Source organism: Tachysurus fulvidraco, chromosome 6, assembly GCF_022655615.1.
Source record: "Tachysurus fulvidraco isolate hzauxx_2018 chromosome 6, HZAU_PFXX_2.0, whole genome shotgun sequence".
Lineage (NCBI taxonomy): Eukaryota > Metazoa > Chordata > Actinopteri > Siluriformes > Bagridae > Tachysurus > Tachysurus fulvidraco.
The window spans coordinates 26,414,364-26,432,939 of NC_062523.1; the positions used below are offsets into that span (position 1 = coordinate 26,414,364).

Sequence of the window (18,576 nt, forward strand, 5' to 3'; positions counted from 1 at the left end):
CAGAAATTAAATATTCTAGGAACTTCACTTGTTCAAATTGCAGATTTGACAGGCTTTACCTTTAAAGGAAAATGCAAAACAAAATGACTATCGAAAACAGAAAACCATGCACTGTCTGCTGGAATACAGGACAATATAGTGTATGGATTTGGTGCTCATTGGATCACAGCATCATTAACCTCTTTTAAATCTTGTAAAAATCTAGACTCTGGCTCCCCTGGAGGTCTTATTTTCATTAGTGGGAATTGTGGGGTTCACACCGGAGATTTCTCACATTGCCCCCAATAAAACAATACAATCATAAACCATAAAACAATAAAATCATAAATTAAAGGTTTATGATTGTAATAAAAGTTTATAAATGTAATTATATGTTTACTGATAGGAATCGGTCAAAGGTCATACTTTGACCGATTTTGATCTGACAGATGTATGTCATGATTTTATGATGTTAGATTTAAGTTAAAAGTTCATAATAATAAAGTTAATGATTGTATTGATATATTGCTTGACTCCAAGTAGTTAAAGAGCCACCTTTTCCCTCTCACCACCCCGTCTTTCATATTGTTTAACACCATTGTGTCTGCTTTCAAGTAGAAAGGTGACAAAGTAATTAAAACAAGGCCATATGTTTTTTAAAAAAGTGGGTTTATGACCCCTCAGATGAAACATTGTTGTAAAACAAGGCCATGTATTTGTTTCAAATGAGATAGGAGACAAGTACTTCCGGGGTTGGTTTGTGATAGGGTTACCCCCTCCCTTCAGACTGGATGGTTATCATATTGGCCTTTAATATGAACTATATATTTTATATTATTTAGCATAAAATAATGTAAAAAAGCTTTTTTCCGAGACTTCTGACATCCTATCATGTTTCATGGAAACAAGGTGAAACAGCCCTTTTCAAGCTTGTCAGATGTGTGCTTACATAAGGTTTCACGAAAAACCATGAAAGGAAGGCGCTAGAGCGCTGAGACTGCGGCAAACGCCTTTTCAGCTCATGAGAAGCACTTTTGTACATGCATGCAGGGATTCACTCAATAACACATGCTGATACCCTAAATTGCATGAAAATGATCATACCACACACAAATCGTCAGATTTTCGAGTGTAAATTCTATTTTTATCAACATATTTAATATGAACTTTTATATTTTATATTATTTAGCATAAAATAATGTAAAAAAGCTTTTTTTCCGAGATTTCTGACATAAACACACTGTGTCCTATCATGTTTCATGGATGAAACAGCCCTTTTCAAGCTTGTCAGCAGCCTTGATTTCACAAGATGTAACAGTAATATTTCCCAGTAGCTTACATTATTAGCATTTCACAGGCATTAACTGTGATATTTCACAATATAGTACAGTTTTGTGACTTTTATTGTGAAAATAATGTCATCATCGAAATCACAGGACGCGGCTGTGAGTTTCCTCCCGCGCTGGGGCTATCTTTGACTTCTCTCATCTCTGCGGATTCAGTGGTAAGTTTTAAAATGTCCTTTTTTTTTTTTAAATATATGTGATAGTGCATGAAGTATCAGCCAAATTTCGGTAGTTGTAGGTTTTGTTGTCGCGCTGTTAGTGATTAACACACTCGTGTAGGTTGGACCGCGGAATGCAAAAAAGAAAGAAATGAACAGACGTTGGTAGTGTTAAGTATACTGTGAGACCATATTTTAAGTAAAAAAAAATAACATTATCTGTTAACTTAAGCTTTTCTTGGTGCTTACAATGTTTTCTCTTTCTTTACTGTAGGTTCTTCCTACAGCATCTTTTTGCGGTAAGTTAACTACTGGGGAATAAAGTTGTGAGGTAACATTATTATGTGGCCTGAATGTATATAAATTAGACATTATGGCTGTTATTATCAGCTAGAAAAATGAACGTTATATGCCTGGTTTCAGTGAAACCAGGTTGTAGTGTCGTGGATTAGGGCAAAAGTAAATTTATTTCAAACTTGTGCCTTTAGCTGTGTGCAAGAGAGGTACAGAGCAGCCGCTATCTGTATCGTCAAATGAAAAATTAAGTGCGCATGTCAATGTTTGAACATTTTAAAAAAAAGAAAAAAGAAAGAAAGAATAATAATTTGATTGTCTTGTCTCAGAAAAATTCCACTGCCAAATGTTTTTTTTTTTATTACACTGACAAATGTGCAGTTTTCTCACTGTTAGACTAAGCTAAACTTGCTTGCAAGTACACGAACGTTAGCCTACTGTGATTTTTAGCTGAACGTAATTTATATGTTTATAATTATTGGCTTTTAAACATCTTGTTTGTATTTATGAGCAGTAGTGGGGTGGTGAACTTTCTAACTAAGTTACACACATCTTTCATTTTAGGGTTGACACCCTAGTTGTCTTGTCCCTTAGATTTATACAGTATTGTGCAGTATAAAAGCAGTAGTGGCAGCAGTGTCCAAATGATATGAACATATCTTTTCACTTCATTGTTTTGTAATGTGCAATGTAGTACTGTAACAGCTGTAAGAAAGGTTATAAAAAAACTGTTAGCATATAAGGATGTAAATGGTCTTCCTTCCTGTTAATGGTCTAATAAATACCGTACCGAGGTCATCATACTGAAATACTATTGTACCGTGAATTTTTGATACCGTTACATCCCATATATAGATGCAACTCGACACATTGCAAATTATGAAAGTCAGAATGTAAAAATGACGAACTGAAGCATACATTAGGCGGCACTGTGTGATCCATGTCATTGGCACATTATTCCTGTTGGGTGGAGCAAATTCAAGCAAACTGATAATTTATTTGAGAAGAAAATCCATACCAAAATTATTTATTTAAATGTTTGGGGTTTAACTGGACCAAAGTAATGACCTCTAGTGTGATCCAAAATATTTGTTCTTTGTTTAGCTAGAGGCAGTTATGCACTTTATAAACTTACTATGTTCTATATTGTCTCTTTGTTCAATAAAGAAACACAACGAATGAGTTAATGTCACTCTACACTGTAAAATGCCTTCTTGCAATTACATTTTAATGAAGTTGAATCAACTTGAAATTACAAATGATTTAAACTTTCTTGACAGGTTGCTATTAATTAATAAGTTGCTATTAATTATAAAAATAAACTTAAAATAACTTAAGCTAATTAAAATTCATTTTTATAATTTATAGCAACTCTTCATTGGTCAAGAAGGTGAAATTTAATAGTAAATTCAAGTTAATTAAATTTACAATGTAAGTGCAGGGTTTTACAGTGTAACGTATAAGCAGTTCTGTAAAATCTTTTTCGAGATAGTCATTGAATAATAAATAAATGTATGAATGTAATAAATGTATGAAATAAATGTATGAAATTTTTGTTTTTGTGTTTATTTGAATTTAACAAATAAATAACTGGATTTTTTATTTTCTGGTGCCAGTCCCGAGGTGTGATTCCCCCCTGTTGAGATTTTCACAGTTCTTCAGCCCTACTTTTGTTGTGCAAACGCCCCCATCACCTGTGAGGCCTGGCTCATTTGCATTTGTTCACTCAGAGTAGCTCAGATCCAAGGCAGGCCAAACCTCTGTCTGTGACAGAAACCTTCACAGCCTATCTATACAAAATAGTCTGTTGAATTTATATAAAAAAAATTGTGTGCTAAGGTTTGTCATTGCCATAGTACATATCATATTTATATAACCCTTGTGCAGACCTGGGGTCTATTTGACTCATCTGGAAAGTTTAATGTGTCATAACTTGGGTTTCCTTCCACATATTTGCCTGAAATTTACCAGGATTGTTCCAAATTATGAACTTTGCAAGTAAAATTAATCTTGTCCTCCCGGGTCAATTTGACCCAGCCAGATTTAGTGGGGCAATAGGTCACACTTTTGCCCTTTTCAGCGCAATGAACATACATACAGACACAAAAATGCACACATAAAATGTCCACTAACACACGCACCCAAAAGGAGGAGTGTGTATGAGACATGAGGAGTGTGTTTGGAACAGTAAGAGTGTGTATGAGACATGAAGAGGAGTGTGTATGAGACATCCCTTACTTGGGAAAGAATGAAAAGTTGCTAATACATGAATAAAATGAAAACTTGCTAACACTTCAGTATCCAATGTATGTTTGTAGACAAATGTCATAATGAGTGAAGTTATGGTCCATGGCTTTTGACATGTTCTTACACATACAGAATAAAATGATGTAATTTCATTTTCATTGGCCATCAATGAATTATAACACCAAAAGTGAATTTTGAGACGGAACAAGAACCCAACATGCCCCCACAGAAGATGCACCGGGGTACTGGGAAGCCCTGTCTGAGCCAGATGACAAAAGGCGACACGATGTTGGTAGAGGAGTACATTGGAATGCCCAGTGCAGTAGCAAATTGCTTGTGCTTTACTGCGCAAGCTGGACCCTGGGCGACTGGGGTACTTTCCCAAGTAAGGAGATGCATTGCAGACATATTTGGTCTCCAAATCTGTGGCCATCCAGAACTTGATCCCAAATTTGTTTGCTTGGTTGTGATATACTGTGTGGATGAACAACAAACATGGTAGGGAACAGCTGTTCATCTATGGTCATGTGTTCTCCTGGAGTGAAACTCTCAGCACAGTTCTTGTTGAAGCATGTCCAGATGTCGGAGACCGCAGCAAATTTGTCTGTTAGAAGGTGTTGCATAATTGAAATGAATCTCTCTCTTGGCATTGTCTCTTTGAAAGCCAGGAGATTGTTTTGAAACCATTTTGACCATTTATAATGTCAGTAATTTATAAAACATGTTTTTTCCAGGTCAAATTGACTTGAATGCTTATAAATTAAAATTTCTACAAAGATCACCATTCTGTGTGATCAGCTTACATTTGTGAACATTTTACACTTGTTATGTCTATTTTGCCTACCAGATGCCATCTGATCACCCAAAAATGGGCTACACACACACACACACACACACACACACACACACACACACACACACACACACACACCACTCAAAAACTTGGCATAATTTATTGTGAATAAAACTTCCTTTACACCTCTTATGCTTTTTATTATATTTAATTTATAAACAAGCAGAAATTATTAAATATTATTTTGGATAACCACTGGCTGGTGTATGTCAAACATCCCCAGGTCAAAGCTGACTGAAACAACTAAATTCATGAATAAAAGAGAGAAAACAAATATGATTTGAATCTGAAACCACAACATCTGTGTGTGTGTGTGTGTGTGTGTGTGTGTGTGTGTGTGTGTGTGTGTGTGTGTGTGTTTCGGTAGATCATATTTTTGCCCTCTGCTTGGCAAAGGCATTTTTTTTCTTCTGGAGGCCAAATGAGATGCAATGCCCAATTTGTGTGTGTGTGTGTGTGTGTGTGTGTGTGTGTGTGTGTGTGTGTGTGGTGTGTGAGTGTGTGTTTTGGGTGTGTGTGTTAGTGGACATTTTATGTGTGCATTTTTGTGTCTGTATGTATGTTCATTGTGCTGAAAAGGGCAAACGTGTGACCTATTGCCCCACTAAATATGGCCAGGTCAAATTGACCCGGGAGGACAAGATTAATTTTACTTGCAAAGTTCATAATTTGGAACGATCCTGGTAAATTTCAGGCAAATATGTGGAAGGAAACCCAAGTTATGACACATTACACTTTCCAGATGAATTCCCATTTAAAACAGTTCAGCTCAAGCCCAGACATTTTTAGGGTCATGATTGAGGACAATGTCCCGTCCAGAGACAAGCTGTTTCGTGTTGAGGTTTTGTTCAAAACAACCATCAAAAATACCCTCTATGATGAATGTTTTTTAATTGGTTGTTGCGTTAAATCTTACCCAGTTAGTGCTATTTTCTGATTGGCTATTGTGTAGCCTCTATTTCTGATTGGCTGCTGTCAGGCTAGACTAAGAGCTCCAGGGGAGACGTGCTTGATTCCTGCCCGGTTCCATAGAGACAGCGGTGCGGACTGATACATTTTGGGTGCTGCGGCATATTAAATATATGATAAATAGTCAAAAAAGTTTTTCTGCGTGAGAAATACGATGTGTGGCGGGAGAGCGTGACAAAAGACCCAACTGTTACTCTCAATGCGTGATACTTGACAGCCCTGCTCTTGTATTACTAACCAAGGTTCCTTGTATTACTTGGTTGCTCTTCACTTCCCAAACATTCATTTCTTATTCACAGCTAATGAGGATTAATGTATGTGCAGTGAGAATAAAGACTTTCTCCAGAAATGTAAACTAACATGCAAATAATGTGACAAATCATTCCCCAAGAATATTATAGATTGTTGAATGACTGTGTTAACACCGTAGAGTAAAAGGACCTTTACACATTTCACTGCTAAACCAGAGAGATGTCCTTTCATGCTCACTTATCATACTATTACTGTTGAATTTTCACATGTTTTTCACATAACAGAACAGCAGTGTTACACTAAATAGTAGAACAGTGACACCTATTGGTAAATTACTATATTAAAACACTCACACTTAATTTACAATAGCATGTCATGTTATAGTAAAGAACACATTACCTTTGACAAAAACAAAACAAAGGAAAATATTCAATAGTGTCAAGATACAATAAACTATACTAACACTAGTACTACTATACTAGTAATATATTTTTCTTCTCTGTCCCTTTATTGCCATGTTAACACTAAACACAGTCTAGCCTCTTTAGAGTTAGACTAAATAGAATTAAATAAAACAAAGTCCTATCTCACTTCTAAGATACTCAAACCTCTGTTTTACCAATGGCTTGGTCAAGATGTCTGCCTTCATGCTATGTGTAGCGCAGTACTGTACTTGTATTTGTCCATTCTGCACACACTCACGAATGTAATGAGAGCGAATGTCTATGTGCTTAGTTCTTGAATGATCAACTGTATTCTTTGCAATTGTGATGGTTGACCACTGGCGTAGCATCCATTCCAAGATCACTCAGTAGTCGTCTAAGAAAGACACATTCTTGAGATGCTTGGCTAAGTGCAACATACTCAGCTTCAGCTTTTCGCTGTTGATTGTTTCTTCCTGAGCCAGCTCACAGCTGGGGTTGCAATGGGGTTAGCATCATTCATGCCATACTTTCGAAGAATTGCTTCAATGTAATGCTTCTGATGAAGAAACATACATTTCTCCCACTGAGAAAAGATTCCCGGATAGCTTTTGAACATGCAGCACATCAAACATTGTGACATTTTTGACATCACTGACTTTGAATGTCATTCTCAGCCTAACATTTCCATGTCCTAGGGGAATCAACCATTCTGCCATCGCTGAGTTTCACTAACTGTGGTTTTGGAAATTGCTGATAGTTTTGGAGAATTTCTTCATGACACGTGATATGCTTTGATGCTCCAGAGTACCACTCAACCTGTTGTGTCACTTTATCCTGGTTTTTACCTTTTTGTTTTACTTGGACAATCAATCACACTTAATATGTCCCTCTTTCCCACAATTGTAACATCTCCACGAGTTGGATCCATCAGTTCTCACCGTCTTGGAGTTGGACTGCATATCACCGCCAATCTGCGTTGACATCGCTGACGTACCACCGGGCGCAGCACCGCCATAGTTACCATCAGCAGACATTCGCTTTTGTTCTTCATTTATTAATGCTTGCTGAACAAACTGTAGCGTTAAATTGTCCAACTTGGTTTCCAGAGCAGTGACAATAGCTTGATGGCAAACTACCCAGCAGTATTACAATCTGATCCTCCTCGTCAATCACAACACCTATCACTCCTAGCTGGTCATTCATTTCAAATGTCCAGTTATGCTTTCTCCTTCCTTCATTTTACATCTGAAGTTCTTTTTCTTTGGAAACAGCTTATTCGTAAGAGTGTCTCTCAAAATGTCCTTTTAATGTATCCCACGCTTCTTTAGGTGTCTTGCACCTTGTTATCAGATATAACTGGGGTGTACTCACATTTAGCACCAACATAAAAAACGCCTTTTCTTTTTGTTTTTCGAATTCTGCTCTTGTCTGTGCATTTGCTCCCTCTGACACATTGTCAGTCTGCATTACCATGCCCCATAGTCCTTTTGCTTTCTTCAAATATTCCATTTGAAATTTCCAAGTTGCCCAGTTCTCTGGCCCACTCAGCTTTTCAATAAACAGTCTATAGTTCAAAAAATAGTTCATCGTCTGCTGATTTTGCAAACTGTGTGCACAATTATTAGGCAAGTTGTATTTTTGCGGATTACTTTTGTTATTGTACAACTACAGTGCTCTTGGTCAATCTAAAATGTTAACAAACCCTCAAACCTGAATATTTAAGTAGTAAAAGTGAAGTTTTGGTTTTCTTAAGAGAATGCTGTATGTACACTGTTATTAGGCAACTATTAGTGTGCAGAATTATTATGTAACTAAATTAAAAACAAAGATTTTCTCATCTCACTTGTTTATTTTCACCTGTTAAAGTAAGAATAATAAACAAATTCAAAATTTACAAAAAAAAACATTTATGAAATTAAAAAAATAAACCCTCAGTGACCAATATATCCACCCTTCTTTTCGATAACAGTCACAAGCCTTCCATTCACGGAGTCAGTCAGTTTCTTGATCTGGTCAGAATCAACTTTTTGTGCAGCCGCAACCACAGCCTCCCAGACACGTTCAGAGAGGTGTACTGTTTACCTTCACTGTAAATTTCCTTTCTTAAGAAGGGCCCAAAAGTTCTCAATAGGGTTTAAGTCAGGTGAAGAAGGGGGCCATGTCATTAGTTTTTCATCTTTACCTTTAATGGCCAGCCACACAGTGGAGTACTTTGATGCATATGATGGAGCATTGTCTTGCATAAAAATCAAAGTCTTCTTTGAAAGATGCAGACTTTTTCCTACTACTGTAGTACTGCTTGAAGAAAGTATCTTCGAAAAATTGGCAGTAGGTCTGAGAGTTGACTTTGAGTCCATTTTCAACCCGAAAAGGTCCAACTAGCTCATCTTTAATAATACCTGCCCATACCAGTACCCCACCTCCACCTTGCTGGCGTCTGAGTCGAAGTGAATCTCTGTTTCCGTTAGTGATCCAACCACGGGCCCATCCATCTGTTCCGTCAAGAGTCACTCTATCTCATCAGTCCACAAAACCTTTGGAAAAACTGTCTTCAGATATTTCTTGGCCCATTCTTGACATTTCAACTTATGTGTCTTGTTCAGAGGTGGTTGGATTTCAGCCTTTCTGGCTATGTCTCTGCGAACTGAACACCTCCTACCTCTTGACACTCCAGGTAGGTTGCAGTTGTAGAATATGGCAGCACTTGAGGATAATGGGTTCCTGGTAGCGTCATGTTTGATTCTTCTAAATCTTTGGCGGTTAATTTGAGTCTTTTCTTCTTGACACATTTCTTGCAACCCAGTTGACTATTTGCAACAAAACGTTTGATGGTTCTGGGTGATCATGCCCCAAAATCTTAGAAATTTAAAGAGTGCTGCATCCCTCTGAAAGACTTTTTACAAATTTTGGCTTTAAAATTATGGATTAAAAAATATTAAATATTAAATATATTGTGCACACAGTATATGTTTTCCCACTGACAAGAAATGATCAGTCCATAATTTTAATGGTAGGTTTATTTTAACTGTGAGAGACAGAATAACAACAAAAAATCCAAATAAATGCATTTCAAAAAAGTTATAATGATTTTAATGAGTGAAATAAGTATTTGATCCCCTATCAATCAGCAAGATTTCTGATCCCAGGTATACAGGTAATGAGCTGAGATTAGGAGTACTCTCTTAAAGGGTAGTGCTTAAATCTCATAAAGGGAGTGCTCCAAATTTCGGCTCATTACCTGTATTAAAGACATCTGTCCACAGAAGCAATTGTTACGTCCCGTATTGTTTTCTCTCTCTTTCCTCCTTTATTCACTGTCCCGCCTTGCAGGTCCTGTGATTGGACGATTCAGCCGCCAATCATCGTTCCATGAACCACTCCAGGGGGGTATTCCAGAAAGCAGGTTATGTGACATACCTGGGTATGTTTAAGGGTAAGTTCGTGGATAACCTCAACTTTCGGTTCCAAAAACGGAGGTAACTTTCTGGGTATGTATGTAACCATAGCAACTGACTCTCTGAAGATAACCTGCTCGGGAGCAGGTTATGTTTCAGGGTAACTTCGTTGCAGAAGGTTGGTGAGCATGGCGTGCCCTTTTGATGAGGATCCTGTGGACGTAGAAGCACAAATTATACGAGTTTTTTTTTTCGTCGGGAGAGGGTTATAAGACCGCGTATTGATGTGTTTGCATAACCTAATGAATATTTGAAAGAGCGTTATCGTTTTTCAAAAGATTCGTTAGTTTATGTAACACGTCTTTTAAAACCGCATATAAAACTTCTGCACTTAGCACTTTTTTTTTTTTTGCGTCTGGCCATTTTTTGTACAGTGTGGGCGATTCAGAGCATGTGGGAAAGGCAACTTTGTGTAGAGCCGTTCGTACAGTATTACAGTTCTTACCCACGTTTGTGCAGTTCCCTGGCCATAACCCTCTGCTTGTTATTAAAGACAAATTCCACAGAGTGGAATTCCACAGGTTTGTCCTTTGTAGTAAAATCTATGACGCATATTTAATATTTAGTCATATTATTTATATCTATACATGTATTCATTATGTGCACACACACTTCCTACTTCCATAACTTTCTGTTTCGTGGTTTCCAAATGTAATTGGGTGCATTGATGGCACTCACATTCCTATTAAAGCTCCACCAATAAATGAGGGAGACTATGTCAATAGGAAATCTATTGATAGTATCAATGTGCAGGTAACAACTTAATTTTTTCCTTCTTAAAATCATTAAAGTCATTACTTTTTCCACTAAATAGGTAATATATGAGGCAACCCAAATCATTACCAATGTCGAGGCAAAATGGCCAGGATCTGTGCATGATGGCAGAATTTTCTGCGAGTCATCATTATGCCAGACATTTCAGCAGGGTATGTTTTACTTTATACAATTGGTTTTTTTCCTTTTTACATTCTATTTGTGTTGTACACTTCAATCATTACAGGTCAGTACAATGCTTACTTGCTGGGGGACAGAGGATACCCTTGTCTGCCCTATTTAATGACACCTTACCCTGAACCTGAGCCTGGACCACAGACACGGTTTAACCTGGCTCACAGCCAAACACGGGCCAAGGTGGAGATGACTATAGGGATTCTCAAATCTCGGTTCCAGTGTCTGCGTGGGCTCTGAGTTAGTCCAGAGAGGGCATGCGACATTTTAGTGGCTTGTGTTGTGCTTCACAATATTGCCACTATAAAGAGGAGAGAGCCACCCTCCTTGTATTGAGGAAGATGGCCCAGAGGAACACCTACATTTTAGAGGCCAACAGAGACAGAAGACTTTTGAGAGACAGGATCTGTCAAAATTACTTTTATTAATTTTTTTTGCACTGGTCTGCCAGGCAGGTTATTTCTTTATTTCCTGAAAACAATAAAAGTAAAATTCAATAAAAATTTTTTTTTTTTATATTGCTTAACACATACATACACACACTAATGGCTTGACTGAAAGGACAATGACAGTTTGTAATGCAAAAAGGGGCCATACATTATAATGGTATGCATCATACCTCAGTGGATCTACCAGCATTGTCCACTTCTGTCACAGCAGATGTGGTCTCTTCATAGTCATCTTCATCCTACAGGAGAAATATTCAAGTATACATTATCTGGCAAAAAAAACAACAAAAAAAAAAACCTAAAAGCAACTAAAGGTACCTGACAACAAATCACTTACAACTGTCACAGACTGTGTTCTTTCTGGAGGGTCCAATAATACAATCTGTCCATCAGTATCTATAAGAACACACAACCCCTTAAATTCTCAATATTATCAAAGAAAATAATACATGAAAAGAGTAACATGTCAGACTAAGATCACAGTAGCCTATACATCATATGCAGTTAAATATTCAATTCAATTCAATTCAAGTTTATTTGTATAGCGCTTTTTACAATAGACATTGTCTCAAAGCAGCTTTACAGAACATAAACACAGAAAAGAAATAAGAATTAACAGAATAAAAATTCTAGATTATTATTAGATGTATATAGTTCACAGTGTGTATGTATTTATTCCCCTATGAGCAAGTCTGAGATGACTCAGGCAGCAGTGGCAAGGAAAAACTCCCTTAAATTGGTAAAGGAAGAAACCTTGAGAGGAACCGGACTCAAGGGGGAACCCATCCTCATATGGGTGACACTGGGGGTGTGATTATAAGATACAGTCAGTTAAATGTGGTATTAGTGTGAGGTTCAAGGACTTCTGATCTCCTGAGTACCACAGAGTCTAACTGGAGATGTCTCAGGATTCTTAGAGTCGGCCTCGGCTCAGTGGACGTCCAAAGGCTTCGTCCCACAGAGGACGTTGGGAGCTGGTACAGTGTCTGGATGCCTCGGGATGGGTACAAAGAGAGAAGCAGTGGAAAGGGATTAACATATCTGCTGTTCATAAAAATGTGCTGGTCTGATGTACTGGTGCATGATATTATGGGATGTATTATGTGTATGCCTGACTAAAGAGATGAGTTTTTAATCTACATTTAAACTGGGAAAGTGTGTCTGCGCCCCGAACACTATCAGGAAGACTATTCCAAAGTTTGGGAGCTATATAAGAAAATGCTCTACCACTTTTAGTAGACTTAGATATTCTGGGAACTACCAGAAGCCCTGAGTTTTGTGTACTCAGAGAGCGTGAAGGATTGTAACGTGTTAGAAGACTAGTTAGATACATGGGAGCTAAACCATTAAGAGCCTTGTATGTAAGTAGCAGCAGTTTGTAGTCAATTCTATACTTAACAGGTAGCCAGTGTAGAGATGATAAAATTGGGGTTATATGGTCATACTTTCTTGTCCTAGTGAGAACTCTGGCAGCTGCATTTTGGACTAACTGTAACCTATTTATTAAAGATGCAGGACAACCACCTAGTAATGCATTACAATAGTCCAGTCTAGAGGTCATGAACGCATGAACTAGCTTCTCAGCATCAGATACAGACAGGATGTTTCTCAGCTTGGCAATGTTTCTAAGGTGGAAGAAGGCTGTTTTGGTAGTATGGGCGATATGATTTTTAAAAGACAAGTTACTGTCTAATATAACACCGAGGTCTTTCACTGTCGAGCTACTAGTAACAGTACATCCCTCTAAATGGGAGTTAAGTTGTGAGAGTTTATGTGCACTGGTTTTTGGACCTATGAGTAGTATTTCTGTCTTATCGGAGTTTAACAATAGAAAGTTGCAGCTCATCCAGTCTTTTATCTCTCTAAGGCACTGAGTTAATTTGGACACTGTGGCTATTTCATCTGGTTTTGTTGAGATATATAACTGTGTGTCATCAGCATAACAATGGAAGCTAATCCCATGTCTTCTAATAATGTTCCCTAATGGAAGCATGTATATAGAGAAAAGCAGAGGTCCTAGAACTGATCCTTGAGGGACCCGATAATTAACGGGTAGTAAACTGGAGGATTCACCATTTAATTCTACAAAATGGTATCGGTCAGACAGGTAGGATCTAAACCAGCTTAAAGCCTGACCATGAATACCTGTGTAATAGTGACATACAGTGACATACAGTCTTGGTCCGAAACTAAGAACAAGTCGTTTGTAACTTTAACAAGTGCAGTTTCTGTGCTATGATGGGGCCTGAAACCTGACTGAAACTCTTCAAGGATGTTGCTCTCCTGTAAGAAGGAGCTCAGTTGAACAGACACAACCTTTTCAAGTATTTTAGACATAAACGGGAGGTGTGAGATAGGTCTGTAATTTGATAGTTCATTAGGGTCTAAGTTAGGTTTTTTGATGAGTGGCCTAATAACTGCCAACTTAAAAGACTTCGGGACGTAACCTAAAGATAACGAGGAGTTAATGATATTAAGAAGAGGCTCACCAGCTTTATGTAAAACTTCTTTCAGTAGTTTAGTTGGGATGGGGTCTAGTGAACATGTTGTTGATTTAGCTGTAGTAATAAGTTTATCTAACTCTTCCTGTCCTGTACTTGTAAAGCTGTGTAAAGCCTTAGGTGAGATTGTGTCACTGGTTGCTCTCATATGTTGAGCGTCACCTATTTTATTCCTGATACTTTCGATTTTATCAGTGAAGAATCTCATAAAGTCCTCACTACTGAAATGTGATGGAATAGTGTGTTCAGATTTCTGATTTTTTGTTAAACTAGCTACTAGCTAAACTAGCTACTGTGCTAAATAAAAACCTGGGATTGTTCTGGTTATTTTCTATGAGTTTGCTCAGGTGCTCAGCTCTGGCAGCTTTTAGAGCCTGTCTGTAGCTGGACATACTGTCCTTATACGCAATTCTAAACACCTCTAATTTAGTTTTTCTCCATTTCCGTTCGAGGTTACGGGTCTCCCTCTTGAGGGTGTGAGTATGACTATTATACCATAGTGCAAGTGTTTTATCTCTAACCTTCTGTAATCTGACTGGGGCAACAGTGTCTAATGTGCTAGTGAATATAGCGTCTATGCTGTTAGTCATTGCATCTAGGTCGTTTGAGTTTGAGGGTACATTAAGAAGTCCGGACAGATCAGGCAGGTTATTTGTGAATCTGTCTTTGGTGGTCGAAATAATGGTTCTACCGAGTCGATAACGTGGTGAGACACAGTTAGTCTGTTCTATAGGTAGTGTGTACATTATGAGGTAATGGTCTGTGATGTCATCACTTTGAGGTATGATATCTATATCAGTGACATCTATTCTGTGTGATATTATTAAATCTAGTGTGTGGTTACGTCGATGAGTTGCACTAGTGATGTTTTGTTTGAGCCCAAGTGAGTTTAGTAAGTCCATAAATGTGAGTCCTAAAGCGTCGTTTGTGTCGTCAACATGAATGTTAAAGTCTCCTACAATTAATGCTTTGTCAAAGTTAACTAATAGGTCTGAGAGAAAATCTGTGAATTCTCTAAGAAAAACTGTGTAGGGCCCTGGGGGTCTGTACACGGTCGCTAGAGCAAGAGACATCAGGGATTTCTTCGTGTGCACGTGCGATAGTGTAACATTAAGGACGAGCACTTCAAAAGAACTAAATCTATGCTGTGTTCTCTGGGTAACAGTGAGGTAATCACTAAGGATAGTGGCGACACCACCTCCACGACCAGTCAGACGAGGCTCATGCTTATAGATATATCCTGATGGTGTAGACTCGTTTAGACTGATGTATTCATTTGGTTTAATCCACGTTTCGGTGAGGCAGAGTGCAGTAAGGCTATTATCTAAGATCATTTCATTTACAATAAGTGCTTTGGGTGCAAGAGATCTAATGTTCAGAAGTCCAAACCTTAAGAACTGTTTTTGTTTGTTACTTTGGCATTTTTCTGGTCTAATTACAGTAAGATTATTTCGAGAACTTCTCGTGTATTTACTTTTGGATCTCACTGCTCGGGGAACAGACACAGTTTCTATAGGGTGAGCTATGTGTGCATTTTCTGTGTCAATGTGCTGAGGTGAAGGATGGCTATTAAGATTTAAATTTAAAGAGTAGTTTACCAGTCAGAAGGTGTTCAGCGCCCTGGAGATGTGGTCCGAGAGGATCTCCGCTCCAACTCTGCTGGGGTGCAGGCCGTCAGCACGGAATAGCCTAGGACGCTCCCAGAAAACATTCCAATTATCGATAAAGAGTAGTTTCTGAGCCTGACACCATGACTGTAACCATTCATTTAAAGCGAAAAGTCTACTGAACCTTTCAATTCCTCGCTGGTAAGTTGGAAGTGGTCCAGACACGATGATCCTCGCCGTGGGCGCTGTGCTGCGAACCGTCTCCACCAGGGTGTTGAAGTCCCTCTTCAGGATCTCCGACTGCCTCAGGCTGGTGTCATTCGAGCCGACATGAAGAACCACAGCTCTGGTGTTTCTGCTCACGACTCTGGGTACCTGTGCAGAGACATCAAGAACACGAGCACCAGGTAAGCAGTGAGTGCGAGCCTTACCTTTAGCCACCGTAGCACGGACGTGGCGGACGATGGAGTCTCCGATGATCACGTTGTCGCAGTCCGTCTTGCCTACAAAATAAAATAAGCCTACATAAAAATTAATCTTGTTCAAAAAGCCTTTAAGTGACAGAGATAGTAATTTATTAGGACAAAAAATTAAAACAAATCATAGAGGTAAACTTACATTTCACCATTTTTTCACCATCACTTGTGGTGCATGGTGTGTGCGAGGGACAGATTATTAAGGGACAGAGCCAGCTCCTCAGATGGGGTGAGGGGAGGTGGTGGGCCCCCGCCAGTTAGATGGGCTTCAGTCTTCTTTCTATTAGCTACATGACAGAATGAATATACTAAATCCTGTTAGAATAATAGTTCAGTAATTGTGTAATCAAATATTATCTTTTTGCAGAATGTTTTTGTGTTTTATTTTGACTTGGCTTAAAGTTCTTCTGGCTCCAGAAGGATTACACCTTATTAAATAAAAAATATACATTATTATTTTAAACTAAAGAAATAAATGGCAGGAAAAGAAAATGCTTTCATAGTGATATATTCAAAAGGATGTATAAGTCATACTTCATTATTTTGCATTATAATAAAACGGGAGCCAATACCAAATTTGTAATTTAATACACTCACGCATTTACTCTGTCCGTTATATTTTGCCAAGCCAACTCTCTTGCTTTAGCCGATGCAGCTGTATTGCTTCTTTTTAATATTGTTGGCTTAAACTCTTCATAAGCGTGCATTAAAACCTCCAACTCCGCCTCTGTGAAATATGCCGCTCTCTTTTTTCGTTTTGAGTTTCCATGGTGACTCGTGAAATCAGCGATCCATTGAAAATGTCTTTATATATGCACCGTGCACGCGCATAAACTCTGGGTAACCAGTTGGAGGTTGATTAAACTAACTCTTCTCATGTGTTTTGGAATCGACATACTCATGGTATGCCTGTTTGGGGTAAATCAACCCAGAGGTTGTGATTTACCAAATGGTAAGTTAACCAAGCTTTCTGGAATACCCCCCTGGAACCAATCCGGTGTTATTGGCCAGGTATAAAGACCCGGATGTGACACGAACGCGGGAGAGGGGCGTTGACTTACCTGGTTGTTTGCTCACCTGCATTTGCTTACCTGTTGTTGTTTTGCCTTGGTTTATTTCTAATTCTGTGTTTAGTTTTTGTGTGTTAAGTTGTTCGCTTTGTGAACTGTTCTATACAGCCATCGAGGTCTATGCTGTGACTCGACTTTCAGTTTAACGGTGCCTATTCCGTTCCTTCTCTGATATAGTGATTGGGACCAGGTTAGTTTGTCACGTGACTTACATTTCATCACGCAGAGCGAAACTGTTTAGACACACTAGGTTATGAGCGGATGCCAATCCTTGTACTTCTGTTATTAGGCAGCGTAGTTAGTGGCGTTCTACGCTGAAGATGTTGCTTTCCTGTTTTCTTTTGTTAGTTAAGTATTCGTACCTGAGATTTAGTTGATTTGTTTGTTTTATTGAGTTTTTTCTTTAGCACCGCTCTGAAGGTGACAACAATTGGTGCGATTCATCGCAAAAATGGAAGAAACACAAAATAACTGTCAATCTCCCTTAGTCTCTGGCTCCATGCAAGATCTTGAGAATGGTGAAGAATCAGCCCAGGACTACACAGGAGGATCTTGTCAATGCAGCTGGGACCATAGTCATCAAAAAAACAATTGGTAACACTGTGAAATCCTACAGCACCTGCATGGTCCTCCTGCTCAAGAAAGCACACATATGCCTCTTTACCACCTAAAAGAACCGAGTGCTGGTTCAGAGCTAGTGCTGGTGCTGGTTCAAAGTGGTTCCACTGGCGAACGTTCTAAGAACTGGTTTGCCTTTCCACCGGCTAGAGAGCCATCACAGAGCTGAGTCTGACGTCACTGTATACATCTCACGTTACCCAGGGCAGCAACGTTAGCGCAGCAGCGGCAAACAAAAACACAACAACAATGGCAGATGTTGCTTTGCTGTTAAAACTCATGGCTTTGTGAACCTACATTAGCATCCAAACGCGGTGAATCCAACGTGTTTGTGCAGCTCCATGTAATTTGTATAAACGGAGGTTGTAATCGAGAAAATACACAACATTATTTTATCATTAACACAGAAAAAGGTTAGCCTTAGCATGTAGCTACCTACTATCATGTGTGATAAGTGATTATATTGCGGTAAAGTAAAAGTGTATTAAACATTAGTAAACTTTAGGTACATTATCAAATGCGCTAAACGTAGCCCCGCCCACATCCCCTAAGGCAAGCGGTTCTTAAGTCTAGACCAGCAACGTTTTGGTGCTACCTAAGAATCAATTTTCCTGGTTCAGAGCCGGTGCTTTGGCGGTCGAAACAGGTTCTAAATTAGGCTCTGGCTCCGAACCAGCACTCGAACTGCCTCGGTGGAAAAGGGGCAATACAGGCCCTTCTGAAGTTTGCCAATGAACATCTTAATGATTCAGAAAAGGACTGGGTTAAAGTGTTGTGGTCAGATGATACCAAAGGCCAACTTCACCGCGTCAAAGAGACGATGTACAGGGCCATGTCCCATTAAAATCTTGGGTGAGAACCTTCTTCCCTCAGCAAGGGCATTTAAAATAGGGCGTGGATTGGTATTCCAGCATGGCAGTCACCCAAAT

General features: G+C 38.7%; 2 long non-coding RNA genes across 2 annotated transcripts; both read right to left on the bottom strand.

Annotated features, from left to right (window-relative positions):
* Window positions 1-9,537: 9,537 nt before the first annotated feature.
* On the bottom strand, window positions 9,538-11,998 carry LOC113647312. Its single transcript, XR_003441640.2, has 3 exons — window positions 11,713-11,998; window positions 11,546-11,614; window positions 9,538-10,131 (listed from the first exon to the last, which is right to left on the bottom strand). It is a non-coding gene; the product is annotated as an uncharacterized LOC113647312 (long non-coding RNA).
* Window positions 11,999-15,928: 3,930 nt separating this feature from the next.
* LOC125141520 lies at window positions 15,929-17,822 on the bottom strand. The gene is made up of 3 exons (XR_007140920.1): window positions 17,392-17,822; window positions 16,102-16,246; window positions 15,929-15,986 (listed from the first exon to the last, which is right to left on the bottom strand). It is a non-coding gene; the product is annotated as an uncharacterized LOC125141520 (long non-coding RNA).
* Window positions 17,823-18,576: the final 754 nt, after the last annotated feature.